The following is a 15,501-nucleotide window of genomic DNA, read 5'->3' on the forward strand; positions in this document are numbered from 1 at the left end:
CTGCCTATTTAGGATATAGTGATAGGTCAGACATCAGAGAAATAAATAATAGGTTTACAGAAATTTACTAAGTATATTTAATTGAAAATATACAAAATTAAGTTGTCATGGCATACTCTGGTTACTCCGTGATATGGCCATCAGCTACATTTTTTATATTAATTTATATTATTTTATATTATTTTACATTATTCTACATTATTCTACATTACTTTACATTATTTTATATTATTTTATATTATTTTATATTATTGTTATTTTGTGTATAATCAATCTTTCATAATTGTCAGATGTCTGAGACCATAAAAATTTCTCAAACAGCGCAATCAGAAACGCAGTCTCAGGCACACGAAAAATAAGAAAATTCTTGTAGGCGGATGCTAAGTGTGGATGCCTAGTGGCATGTGTCAAATACATGAAATACGCCAAGTATATTAACCTACCTTACCTTTATTATAAACTTACATGTGGGAGTACCGAAGGTAGGTACTGATGATTGATGACGTCAGAAAAAAACCTAAGAGAAATTTCAAGTCGCCGAACCGAATGTAAAAATGAAATTGGTCTCGCACGAAGCAAGGAACCCAGGAAGGAAAAGAAATTAATTAAAGTACCAATGTGGTTAGAGCTCGGAGACCCCTGGAAAAAGATTCTCGATCTCCCTTGTCCGCAAAGAGAGTGTTTCCAATTAATTGCTACATGGTTCGCCCAATGTTCCATGAATGGTGTTTTGCAATTTGCTAAAGGGACGAAGGTTGCCCGGCAAAACTGGGCGCGATTAATGCCGACAATTAAACAGAGCGAAGCTCGCGGGGAAGAAGGAGTTGGTAATCGGTTCTGGGTAAAGAGCTCGCCAATGATTAGCACAAAGTTGAGGCGCGCCGAGTAATGCCGCAGTGTCATCCTCCCGAGCTGTCGGAACGAACTGGCACGGACGGTGGCCGTTCTGAAATTCCTTCAACCCACGATTTTCTAGTGGACAAGCTTCGAAGCCCTGGAAACGACCTCATTCTTCGGAGCAGAAAACACTTTCCCTCGCTAAGCGCAGCACGTGAGCAAACGCACCGACCAGATTCCCGGCAAAATATTACCTAGAAATTACACACGTACGCGTAAAAGGGAGCAACGTAACAAACGAGCGCGATAATTACAAAATTCGTTGCTTCATTTTTACCTTGAAAAATACACAACAATGCTCCATGTCGCAGAAAATTCCTTAAACATCGTGTTCAATAATAACTAAAAAAAAAATATATAAACACGAGAAAAGGTATACGAAGAGAACGTAGTAAACACAAAACACTCGAAGTTAAACCTCTAAATCTTCGGCTGAATATATTATAAACTCGGCTAAAATAAAATTGTTGATGGGACGAGAACGGAGGGGTTGCGCAGTGATACGGTCGGTATTGCACACGGTTGAATCACCATCAGCAGCATCAGTCGCTGCACCCGTGCCACCAGGGTTGCGTAATTGGCTGCGGAAAGGTTGGGTCGGTGGGCGAGGGGGTCGGTTTCCTTCGTGTTCCAAGGAGCGAGCGTGGCGGTGCTACCAGCGGGCATCGGATCCCCGTGGCAAATGGTGGCGCGTGGCACCTGGTGGGCGTCCGTTGCCACGCAACCTGTCTCTCACCTCTCCTGTCCTATCCTCGGCTCTCCTCCGTCTTCTCTGCACCCTTCCCCCATCAGCACGCCGCTATCGTTGCATTATACGCTGCATCCTGGGGGGCAGTAACAATAAGCCGCCACGCGCAACCCCGTAGGGACGTGGGCCGCGGGGGTGGAGAGCGTTGGCGGAATCAACGCCGGTAGCACCCTCGCGGACCGATGGAATTACCTTCGCGTGCCCGGGGCGTGAGTGCCATTTATCATTTAAGCTCCCCTTATTTCTGTTCTCGCGCTCGCTCCATTCTATTCCTGCCAATCTCGGCTATTTCTGCGCACTAAAAAATGCATTTCCCTGCAGCGCCTTCTGCCCGGCTGATTTCAAGCCGATTGGCATCTGCCGGAGCATCGACTTGCAGACGCTTCGGTGGATCGTTTCAATATCGATCATCGTCCCGGGCGGAGTCGTTGCAGCTAAACGTAACCGAATACAATCCCGGCTGTCGTTAGCGAGCGAAAGGTTACCGTCTTATTACTCGAAGCTTAGCGGGGGTATAGATTGCAATCGCGGAACGACCCGACGAAATCCGCGCGCACGTGGTATCTATCGGGGCAGTGGTTGAGTAGACACAACACGGTTCGATCGATAGATTGGAACGGTCTTGGAGAGATCGACAGCCGCGGGACGATATAAAGGCGACACGCGAGCCTCGTTCATACTCGGAATTCAATTATCGGCTGGCCCGATGTCGGCCATTGTCTTCTCAAAGGAATCGTTCCAGCGGCCGCGGCTGGCTCGAGGCCACCCTTGACTGCCACTCGGCTGTGTGTGCTGTCCCTGGGCAAACGCACTACATTCCCAGACTGGGATTTAGCCTCCAGGACGCCCTCACGGACGCGAGCACCACGACCGCCAGTATCCACGGGCCTTCCTCCTCCCCTTGCCTACGTTAAGCTGGCCTCACACTCGGCCGGCCGCCTCCGTCCGGTCGACTCTCTGCAACCTTTGACCTCTCTCCTCCTTTCCCTCAACTTCGCTTTAAGATTGCTCCCTCGGGGGGAGAGTGCGTGGGCGAGGTGGCATGACGAAGGAATTGGGGTAGGAAATAGGGGTTAAACGGGGCTGCGAGAAATCGTCTCTATCCGTTATGGAGGAGAGTAAATGTGAATTTGTGTAATTTGATCGAGGGAATGGGGAAGCTTTTGATATTCACGGAGAACATAATTGTTTATATTAGAATGGAGTAATTTAATTAGAAATTAGGTAATAGGTAACAGTCTTGAAATATCTTTCTTAAATAGTTTTTGAACTGGCTGATTTATTATTAATGAATTAATCAATTACTCGGCAAATTTTCATCGCGAACAAATTTTTTATAACTTCTTTATGACGAGTTATCTCTTAAGTGAGCAGAAATTGGGACATTCACCTTAATGGGTTTCTAAGGGGGTTACTTTGGAAATAGCGGAAAAGAGATGGGAATGGATTTTCTTTTCATCAAGAAACAGAGTTTATTGTAGGGTTTAACACTATTCCTACCGACACTTCACGTATACCTATTCCTACCACGACCTGTCAAACCTCCCATAAAAGGAGGGGAATTAATTGTATCACAGAACATTATAAATATATAACGCTCTAAATGTCCTTGTTTCTTTTCATGAAAAATAGCGATGTATGTATTGCCCCAAGTTCGTGCAACACTCGCGTGAATGTTTAAACAGTTTAGAATTATTTTGTCGCAACTATAGCACGAACGCAACGCACATAATAATAAGAAAAATACAAAATGCTCAGAAACGGGGACGTGAGCAGAAATTGGGTGATTCACCTTACGCATTCCCCGCATACCTAACACCTTCTTCCCTCTCATTTCAGAGGCCGGTGGCAAGTGTGAATCCGCCTTAAAATCCCCGGGTTCAGGCACAATCGCTCGGCTAAGGAGCGCGTTCAAGGTCCGCGCGAGGTCGCAGACACATTCGAGAACGAACAGCATCCCCCCTTGTAACAGAAACCCTCCCCCCTTATCAATGCGCGAGACAACGAGACGGCGGATGTGGGGGCTCAATGAGACCCCGCATCGGCCGCGCTTTCCTCCTGCGGGACGCGGCGTCGCACTTTGTCCTCGAACCCTTTCCTCCCCTTCTCCATCTCCCCGCTTTATACTTCACCTCGTGAATGAAAGGTCGAGAAGGAAACCACGGCTGGATCTGTTATTCAGTAACCGTTTACTTGGTTCGCCGGACGGAATTATTTTTCCACGGCAGGTTTCAAACATTAGCTCGCGGGTCAAGAACTCCTTGTCCTTTCAAACCCGACGGGTCATTGAATCGCGGTTGCTTGCAAACGGCGCGAAGTGCCTGTGACAATCGACGAGTGTCAGGAGTGATAGTGCGAGCGTAAAATCTTCGATAAGATAAAGGTGTAGCGAGCGTTCGTTCCGGGGGAGTTAATTAAAAGTTAAAGCAGGTACGTCGCCTATTAAGAACGTAGTTGAATCATTCTCGCGCCACGTTTCGCGAAGGTCCGACGATGCGATCGAACGTCAGTAAGTAATAGGTGGCAGCGCGACGCCTCGCTACGCTACGCTAATCCGTGATAATTCCCGGATAACAACCAGCATCCACCGTGTTCAAAAGCATTTAAAGCGAACGCTGAATTATCACCGCGTGCGTTTAATTTTAAAGCGATCTCCGGTGAACTGCAGACAATATGAACCTGCTACTAACATAAGGAGAGTATTTTACGTGTCCGCCTCCGATCATTTTGATTTTTGGATATGTTATAGAGGACCGAAAAATAAGAAACACGTGTTTTTTATTTTTCCCTGTTTTCATATTTGGAGGGTGAAAGCTGCGTTCACAGTTAGGGTTGAAAAATCATTTTTGTGGATTTTTGAAAATCTGGTTAGTCAGTCATATTTCGCATTCGAAGACACAAAATTCGTCCCTTGACACTATTCCCCTATCTATAACAGTTCTCGAGATATTCCACAAAAATGATTTTTCAACCCTAACTTTCAACGCAGTTTTCACCCTCCAAATATGAAAACGGGGAAAAATAAAAAAACACGTATTTCTTATTTTTCGGTCCTCTATGACATATCCAAAAATCAAAACGATCGGAGGCGGACACCTAAAATACTCTCCTTGTAAGTAGCGGCGCTTTCTTCATTACCACTTTCTCGCTGTAAATAAAACCAATGCACGTCCATTCGAGGTCCGACTAACTTGTTGCTACCGAAATATTCCCCCGGCGAGAAAGAAGCCTGGAAATTTCCCTCGCGCGTAAAGGAGGAAAGGATCGAGTGCTCCGAGGGGGTGCGAAATTCTTCGTTCTTCCCCCGATTAGGGGAGAAGTGGCGGCCTCTCCCCTGCGGACGCTCGAATCCGCCGCGATCGGCGATCGATCGAGGCCCCGCCAGGCCTCTCTGCCTCGTTCTCTTTTCACTCGCAAGTTCCTGGACGTAGGAGCACCTCGTCGAAGGGTGTCGAAACCGGCGCTCCCCTTTATTGGACCGTTCCCGTTCTTCCGGGTTAACGTTCCCTCGCCCCTCCCTGCCGCCCCCTCGCGGCCCGCCCCAGAATCCTCCACGTGGCAAGGTCACGACCCCCGCGGGAAGGCATCCTCGTCGGGGATCTTTCCACCCCTCGTCGAAGGGAGGATTTACGACCCTACGCCTACTCGCCTCGAGACACGCGCGTGCTACTCCGTGGAAAGAGTGTACAGGACACTCACGCGCTGTCCACTGGCCAGCGATAGCAGCGATGGCCTTATCGTGCTGACGAAGGGACCGTCGAGACGCCCGTAAATAGATTCAGCTTCAAATTCTAGGCTTACTTTGTGCTTCTTTTCGTGACTTTTATTGCTGGAGGTATTTTTTTTTTTTTTTGCTGACGGTAGAGAGAGGTTGGCTTGTTTATTAATTGGTAAATTGAGTAGGGTTAATTACGCTTTCCGAAGAAACGCACATAATCCGGGGTAGGTTATTTGGGAAGAAATTTTGGGAACAGAAGTGAAATGAGGGCAGTATGGTTGATTTAGCACTTGCATAAAAAGAACACGTTCAATAAGCTTAAAATACGAAGCACTGCTGAGGGAAATGCAGATTTTAGATTACAGTTCGTGGCGATGCATTTTGCAGTCTGGTGCCATAGATACTTCTACCACGGCTCCGGTGTAAACACAGTGTAAACGCAGTTTTATAGAACTTCTATGCATTATTGAAGAGGGTGGATTATTGCGGAGTAGGTAGATTGTGGGATTGTTTGCAATTACAGTTTTATGAAACTTTACCTGAATTAACAAGTGACTGAAGAAGCTTCGATTGGTTGTGAGGACTTTTTTGCAATTCTGTCTGTTTTTTAATTATTGAAAAATTCTGAAACTTTGTGAATATCTAGAGAATTTCCTCCTGATTACAACGGAATTTTTGTTTGCTGCCCAAGTTCACTCTAAGGGGGTGTAATTGACCGCTGAAAATCCTGTTATTTTTCGATTTTGCGTTATAACTTGTGAACTGTAAAATATGTTTTTCACCAAATGGTAGATTTAATTAAAAGAAGTAACTTTTGTCTTGAAACTTTTTTTCTATCCCTTACAGTTCGCGAGTTATAACACAAAATCGGAAAACAGCTAAATTTTCAAGGGTTAATTTCACCCTCTTCGAGTGAATTTGGGCAGCAAACAAAAATCGCGTTGTAATCGGGATGAAATCTCCTACCTACTCATAAAGTTTCAGAATATTTTGAATTTTCGGGGTCGGGATCTTCCCTGGCGAGATGAAAGAGAAATTTTGAACGTGTTATATTTTCCGAGCTAACGATACACCGCAGTTGAGCCAAATCGATGACTTCAACCGTCCGTGCTCCCCTGGTAAGAAGTAATTTCGAACAGCAGCCTTCAGCTTTATTTGACGCAGAAACCTGGCATCCACCCCTCGAGAGCTTCCTTTCCCCCGATTTCACCCTCTCTATTCCGTTTCAATAGCATCATCCTTCGCCATCCGCCTGCCCATATTTTTTCCCTCATCCACTTGGACGATGGGGGATGAAATCTAAGAGGAACTTCCGCGTTTCCTTATCACTGAATATCCCCACGTCCTCGCAGTTTTCCTCGACAATAGAGAGTAAGCCTCCGCACCCTCTGCACTTTCAGCGGGCACTAGGATCCTAGTCAATAGACAAATAAATGAATAACTCACCTATCTTATTTAAAATTCTCTACCACTTCCTTCTCCCCTATAATGAAAATCATCCTGCTACAGGATCTTTTCACATAACTCTATACAAGCTTAATTAAAGAGTCCTCGTAGAAAACACTGTAAGTGCCAAAATTAAAATAAATAAATAAATTTTTTAGCGGAAAATCTTCTACGCGCCAATGATAATATATCATAGTGTAGAATTTGATTTGTCGGCACTTACAGTGTTTTCTACAAGGACTCCTCAATTAGGGATCGAGTGGCCTAATTTCGTTCTTAAATCACTCGAGACTTTATCCTATCGCCTCTTTTAATAGATCGTCATGGCGGGCTTATCTAAATAATTTTGCAAACGCAGTTACGCTGCTACTTATCATTACTACTGCTAATAATAATTATTATGTTACTGTCCAACCTCGCGCGATTGTATTATCTACATCTATCGAATCCACGTTTCCGTAGTTGCACCGGGAGAACAAGAGAAAATAGCGAGCGTGGGCGAAAGAAATTCGTCACGTCGCGAGGAGATTTATTTCGACTGGCTGATCCCACGAAATCGTCGATGATGAACGATCCCATCCCGACGCTAACTTGGACGGCCGGGATTTATTATCGGAGATCAGGCGAACGAGCATCTTCCCCCTGTATCTCTGGGAAAATGACGGAAGGCAGGTGTCATTAATCGGCGGAGGAACGCGGAAGCATTTTCTGCACGACGTATCGAACGGGGGAGAGGGAATTAATGAATCAGATAAGGACAGCTCGCTCGGAATTACACAGGATAGTTAGTCGAGGATAGAGGAGGCCTTTCATGCTGCCGACGCTCTGGGAGAATGTTACAGAAGGATCTGCAATCGATGATTTATAAATGACGAATTTCACGACGAGCGAAAGCAAAGCCTACTCGCCTGTACGTGTCTGAGTAGCTCTATCTATTCTACTTAACTCTCGCTTAACAGACACAGGCTCGCTCGTTCCTAGTATCTAGGGATTGCAAACTGGTAAATCGGTAAATCGATTTTAAGCTTGTTTTCACTGATAACGTAGTAAATATCGACGGAATTATGCGCTACATATGCGCTACATTGCTATACATACAATTTTTACCGGTAATTCGCCAAATTTTTACCGGTAAATATCGAGAAATACGCAATTTACCGGTAAATCGATTTACCTTTAAATATCGAGAAATGCGTAATTTATCAAATTACCGATAAAAATTTGGCGATTTACCTGTAAAAATTGTATGAATAGCAATGTAGCGCATATATATAGCGCCTAATTCCGTCGACATCTACTACGTTATCAGTGAAAAAAAACTTCAAACCGATTTACCGATTTACCGAATTGCAATCCCTACTAGTATCGCTGTTCGAAGAACATAGAGTAACTTCTCCTGTCATAAGAAGATCAGAATCCAATATAAAAGCTTCCTGCTTTTTAGAAATGAAATTGCATCTGCCAAGCAGCTGGCAAATCGCACCTTCGCGTGGAACGATTACTATTAACAATTTTAGTTCCAGCGTATATCCCGTCTCGCCAACTACCTTCTTCGTCCCAATTCAGCTTCCCCCCGAGTCGCTGCCTTGCCGCTTATGACACAGTCTTTATATTATTAATTCGAGGCTCTGATTCGCGGTGACGTAAGAAACTTTACGATCCAATTCTTTGGACGTGCCGTATTACTCGTTTTATGTAACGGCGCGCGATGGCAGCGTGTTGCGTCGGCCATGCGAGCCCCGTGCTTACATAAAATTACAATTACTGATTCGCGAAAAGTGTGGCGCGCTATCGTTCGCGGCAATCTGGGTGCCGCGTGCGAGGGCTCGTAAGCGCAATTGTTTCCACGATACAGCGCGCTAATCATTCCGCGCTCGCGCGGCAACGATCTTCCAATAGCAGCGACGTTTAATGTTCAAGCGTGACTGACCCAGCGTTATGCGAACCGCTTTGTAATGCGTCGCCGATTGGATCCGCCTCGCGACGAAACAGCGTAGCGCTCGCTCGCTCGGAGGATGACAATTTCTTTTTTCATCGATCCCAGTCGACTCCACGCTGGGCGATTTCGACTCACGTTCGCTCTTTAACGCCACGGAAATGCAATCCTCCCCCTAGCGTCGGTGTCGTATGGATAACTCGTTTGCAGGCAAATTTATTCATACGAAGCTGGAGTAAGCCGCTTCATTTTTGTTCCGCGAAAGTGGGGAGCGTGTCTAGCTTTTCTCTGCGGGATAATAAAACGATTGCTATTTTTAATTAATGTTCCAGGATCAGCGACAGTCGCGCGACGTCGAAATTATTTCCGCGAAGTATACTGGAATAATATATATATATAATTTTATATATATCTTTTTTATTTCTTTCTCTTATTTTTATCTTTCTATGTAGTAATGGTAATGATTTTGTATACTAAAGGGTTTCCCGTTAATAATAATAATAATAATAATAATAATAATAATAATAATAATAATAATAATAATAATATCTTTTTCTACTAGTGACTTTTTGGCTTTAAGTGGTTTTTGCGCGCGTGCCTTGGTGGAGATTTCATTGAATATGTACTCACGAGTATCCACCACTTCCCTACCCCCGCATCCCGTCAAATTAAGTAACCCTCTCAAACAAAAATGCTCGCGATGCGCTCGAACCCGTCACTACTTTTCCGAAATAATCGCCAATGCGTCTCCACATCATCGCCGGCAATAAAGTAGCTATCCAAAGCCTTTTCTTTCTACATTTCCAAGTTAGAAACGTGAGAAACTGATACACCTTGAATGCAAACATTCGGAAGCTTTCCACGGAAAAGACAAAGGAGCGAACGACGCGTCTCCGCTCGAGAAGACGAACCACCGAAATAGTCGGATCTTTCGAGCACAGAGGAAGCAAGGGAAAAATCGAGAAATTGAGCGTTCGACGGCGAGGAGCGCGCCGAGACGAGTGACATTCGCGCGGGCAGAAGTCGCTCCACGTCTGTCCCTTATTATCAAGCCCCGAGACTCCTCGTGATCCTTGGTATCTGCATGTAAAAATAACCGCGGGCGTGACCTTGACCACCGATCGAATCTGATTCCCCTGGCGGTGGTGTCGTCTGCTGCGCGAGATCTGCGCAAAAAAATGCGACGTCCCGGCGTGCATGTCGCCGCTGTTTTCGACATAATGTATACCGATTTAGAAACGGCATATATAAGCGGCCGTGGTCACGCGAGAAAGTCCTCTTGTTCTCCTGCCATTCTCCTCTTTCTATCTTCTCGTCCACGTCGAAAAGCTGCTCGTCGAAATCGACGAGTCCGCTTGAAACGTGCTCGGCACCGGTCGTCGCACCTCGGACGCCAAACGAAGGGCGAACACACATATATATCGTCTCCCAGTGCGATATCAGTCAGCCTCCTATGACTTTATACATTCGTGAATTATTATCGCTCCCATCGCTCCGCCGATAGTGACTCGTAGCGCAAATATGAAACCCTTTGGAGGTCCCCAGCAGTATCGGTCCCTGGACGATTTTATCGGGGACACCGCGAGCGACGAGGACAGTGCAAGAGGGCAAGGCGTTCGATTTACCTGGCGTTATCTAGACCGAGCAGATAGAATGTTGAGGCAAGCCGGAATGGAATATCGCGATCAGGGTTACAGGAAAGTGTACCGAGAGGCGGCCAAGAAGCTGAGGTCGCGATGACGTCCAAGGGTGCGCGGCTGACGAGGAGAGTATTTTAGGTGTCCGCCTCCGATCATTTTGATTTTTGGATATGTCATAGAGGACCGAAAAATAAGAAACACGTGTTTTTTTATTTCTCCCCGTTTTCATATTTGGGGGCTGAAAACTGCGTTCAAAGTTAGGGTTGAAAAATCAATTTAGTGGATTTTTGAAAATCTGATGAGTCAGTTATATTTCGCATTCGAAGACACAAAATTCGTCCATTGACACTATTCCCCTATCTCTAATAGTTCTCGAGATATTCCACAAAACTGATTTTTCAACCCTAACTTTGAACGCAGTTTTCACCCCCCAGATATGAAAACGAGGGAAAATAAAAAAACACGTATTTCTTATTTTTCGGTCCTCTATGACATATCCAAAAATCAAAATGATCGGAGGCGGACACCTAGAATACTCTCCTTGTGAGTCGAACGGGGAACTGAACGAAAGTAAGGCCAGCGTTAAACAAATTTTCTATGCAGCCGGGTGGAAACGTGTCGTTCCGGACTAATTCTACAATTGAAATTCTAAGGGGGTACTTGGACACGATCCTCGCCCGGCAAAATTCTTACCCTTAATTCCGTTTCGCTTTGCGTAACGACCATTTCAAATGGAAACGATTCAGCTTGGAGGGAAAGAAAGTGAAATGTTAATCCTTTCTAAACGGAAGGCCGAGCCTCGCGTGGGAGGGCACGCATTTCTGCAATTTCCTTAATCCAACTCCCACGATGCGATTTTTCACAGAGAGCCGCGACGGCGAGCCACGTTCCAGCGTGACGGTGCTTTCAGAGGGGCCTTGAAGGGACAACTTTTCGAAGCTTTCCTTTCGGAACTGGCGATTCTAATTTGCACCGGGTTGCGAACACGGGAGGGGTGGCTCTGTTTCGATGTCCTCTGCGCGAGTCACTTGTTTCTGCTCCTTCATTGCCACCTGTCACGCGAGGCTCGCTGAGAACGTTTGAGTTTTTCGGCCAAGCTAGAGCAGACACTTCTCTCCCGTTCGACGGCGACGCTGGGTCCCATTTTGCTCGCGTTTATATTCGAGACGCGTAGATCGGGAATGAAAAAAACATGGAACGGGAGGAAAGTCGACGGCGATCAAGGACGCAAAGAAGAGGCGATAAGGCGACCGTCGCTTTTTAATAGGTATTATCGCGAAACACTATCGGCTCTGACTCTATCGATTTCACGGCTGCCGACTGTTTCGAATCGCGCATCGGCGAGGCGTACGGGCTGCTTCGTTTTATGTCGCTCGCCGGAGTCCCTGTTGTTCAAACTTTAGAGAGATACTTGCGAAATACTGTTGCTTTGGAAAGAAGAAACTCCTTACAGCGAATAGTTAGCTTCTATCACTGGTAGTTAACTTTGATGCTCTTTTTATGGAAGATGATGTTTATTGAAGCTGATATTTATGGATTAATTTACAGTTTAACGGGAACGTAGTGTAGAAAAAGCGAATGGAAGTTCTTTTGTGGTCCTATTAGTTTGCCGTCTCCTTATGCGGCGGGAGAGCAAGTAGAAACGGCTGTTGCGTGGTCAGACGCGCAGTAGTAGCTCACGCTGTGGACGTGATTGGTGTTATGCTTCGCATTTCGGTGTAAATGTCTCACTAGCGAATGGACTGCTTTGATATTGCACACGGGACTTGTAACTTGCTACTTGTTAGATCGAGAATTTAACGCCTGACGCTTTTTGTTCACTAGTCCTGCTACGATACCTTGACATTGCCTCGACTGTGTATAAACATTCCAGAAAAATTCCGAAAGGTCACCAGAAACTGCTCAATAACCCTGACGACCAGAGGCTTCAGCACACTCTGACAATTAAAGGGGATAAAAGAAATTCAAGTCACCTATTCACCTACTGAGGCATCGATATTAATTAAAATAAAGACCCTTGCAATCACCTCTGAAAGTGCCGTGCGACACGATTTCCGGGTCGATACAGGTCTAAATTGACTCGCGAATTCGTCAGAGTTAGTAATTTGTGTTGGAGCATATCGTGTTCTGACTCGTCAATTTAAGTTTTTATTTCTTGAATACCTTTATACTTTATAAAATAACACTAGTACGTGGACACACTGTGCATTGTTCATATAATAAACCATAGTTGTGTTTACAGTGTGACATTAATTTTCTACCTCTGCGGAGTAATTTCCCACAATTTGAAAAGGAGTGGCAACGATGCAAAGGACTTTAAATGACGAGGTACGCTGGTACTTTGCTCGGCGCTACTGTCTTGGGACGGTGTTACAGTGGAAGCTTGCCGAGGAGGCTGGAATAATCGAAGAAGCAGGAGGAAGAAAGAGTAGTTACCGAGGTTGCCAGGCAATCCTGATTGCATGAGACGCGAGGAAGTGTCTCGCGCGTGATATAGATAGAAGGAGGTGCCTCCGCTGGCCAGGCACCCTCATCTATCCAGCGGGAATTTTATGGGCCGTAAACATCCGATTTTATTGGGTTACGGAGCGAAGAAGGCACTCCTTGCAAGCTTCAGAATGATCGGGAGATGTATTCCTGCGCGGGGTCGTTGAAAGGACGCGTTCTTTTATAGCCTCGCCCGCTCAGCCGTTTCGCGGGCCCGTTCCAAGGCGAGGATCCCACGGCTCTCTTGCTTTTCGGGAGGGAATCGATGGCGACGGTGCTCCTGCTCGCGGCCGAGTTCCACGGGGTGGCTGAGAGTCTTGGGGAATTGGGATTACACGAGACAAGCGCGTGAACGAGCACTTTGGGATTAAAAATTCAGGAGGACTGCGCGAATGGGTCCCTGAAGTTCTAAGGGAACGGGTCCTTTCAGACAGAACACGGAGGATCTTTGCGAAAGAATTTTTAATACCGCACGCGAAACAGAAGAAGAAACAGAGACAGGTATCTCTCAATTCTACCTGCCGCAGCTTAATACAGTGACTCGCATTAATATTCGGACACTTTTTAAAATCACATAACTTTTTTAGAATTGGTCCAAACAACTTGAGTTTTTTTTAGAAGCTAGAAGGATTAGTTTGCTAACTGACGCGTTTCGTCGTTTTGAAAAAAAATGTATTTGGTTGGAATAGCGAAAAGAATAGTAAAGGTCGATTTTTAAACTTTTTTCTGTGAGCTTATAGTGAAAATTAAAAAAAAAACCGTTTGTAGATTGCAGTAAGTAGTATACGTGCCTAAAATTTCATCAAAATCGGTTAACGTTGCTCCCAGCTACAAACGTTTAAAGATCGCAGATCCTTCTAGCTTCTCAAAAAAACTCAAGTCGTTTGGACCAATTCTAAAAAAGTTATGCGATTTTAAAAAGTGTCCGAATATTAATGCGAGTCACTGTAACTCTAGACTGCTAAGACTTGCGTCCATAAAAATCAGTTGCATTCTTGGTAGAATTCTTGAGAAGCCGAAACTTCCGAGAGGGTAATTCTAAAACTCCAAAATTCCCCAAAGATATTTTCCTACTATTTATGTTGCTACCAATTATTTACGAAGATTCCAGAGTTATTATTCTACAATTCGAAGCTTCGCGCTCGCATGCTGATCTCGCATCCCCAAATCTCCGTGACAAACCGGCGAGGCGCCTGCGATACCTCGAAGCCGTGTACAGGGAATCGAAGCTTTCTGAGAGGCAGTCTCTCTTTACCGTGGCCACATTTGTCCCGCGCAACAGTACGCGCTCGCATAGTGCGCGAATCGAGATAAGGGTTATCGGTGGTCTAGCAGATCAAATATTTAGTCACGGCGAAGGGGTCCGGCGCGGCAGGAGGTTCGATCAGCAACGAGGTCATTCTATCGTTGGATTATCGGCGCGATCGATTTTCTACGCGCTTACGTCGCGTGTGTTCCTGTTTCTCTGGCCGCGTTTCCGCTCCGGCCCGACGTGCCGTAAAGCGTAAACTGTGCCCCGAGATATTCTGAACGAGTTAAACGCGAATACATCATCGTCCGCGTTGCTATTCAACGCGGGCACCGAGCGGCAGCCTCCTTGCGCGGGTCGCTTGTGTTGGTCGTGAATATTTCCCGTCCCTTTCTATTCTCTTCTGCGAGGGAGGGCAGGTGGCTCGCCAGTCACGTGCGCGACGAACACTGGGCCAATCTTGACCCATATGATAATCAGGGTTTACATTAGACGTTGATTTTATGATATGGGATTCCGAAGTTCCTGAAGAAGTAGCGCTGATAAGAAATATGTGGGAGAAGTAGCTTGACATGGGGGGTGGGTCAAAGTAGACTCTGTGCCATGAGCTGGCTAAAGTTACGCGAAATGCTGCTACGAGTCGAATTTTCTGAACCTGTTGTTTGGTTTCTGTGTGACTAGAATTATTATTATTATTATTATTATTATTATTATTATTATTATTATTATTTATTACGTAAACGGGAAAAGATTCCCTTTAGTGTACGAAAGCTAAGTGTGCATTGAACATTAAAGGAGATGTGGCTAGCCGCAAAAATGAAGGCAATGAAGAAACAGAAAGAGAGCTAAACTAAATCGTTTCAGAACGTAATACCGTGAGCTGGGGTGGCTTTGCCCGCGCCGGGGTGACATTGCCCCCACTTTTCGGAGAAACTTTATTTTATTCTGAAGTAATTAGAACATACGGTGTTTTGTAATCGATAGCAATAATTTCTCCAAGGTGAAACGAAAAAGAACAATAGCGAATTCAATCATATGGTAATTTTTCAGAGTAAAAAGTGGGCAAGTCACCCCAGTTTACGGTATCGCAAAAGATTGAAATTCGTTGGTGGACAGAGAGATTGAAATTGAAGGAGAAGACTAAGACTGTGTTTAGAGAAGGAGAGTTTAGGGTTTAGAGGATCTGAAATGGTGATTAAGTCGAGTAGAAGTCTGAAGGAATGATTCTGTCGAAGTTAGAATCGATGTGCGCGTGCATCCGGGTCGTAGGCAGTGTTCACAGAGAAATAGATTCAGCAAGGGAAGGCACAGAGAAGCTGTAAGAGGGAAACGTGAACGCGGCGCGAAAGAAAGCGTCGTCGAAACCCGTGCAAGTGGTTA

The sequence above is a fragment of the Andrena cerasifolii genome, chromosome 6 (genome assembly GCF_050908995.1).
Source record: "Andrena cerasifolii isolate SP2316 chromosome 6, iyAndCera1_principal, whole genome shotgun sequence".
In the NCBI taxonomy this organism is placed as follows: Eukaryota; Metazoa; Arthropoda; class Insecta; order Hymenoptera; family Andrenidae; genus Andrena; species Andrena cerasifolii.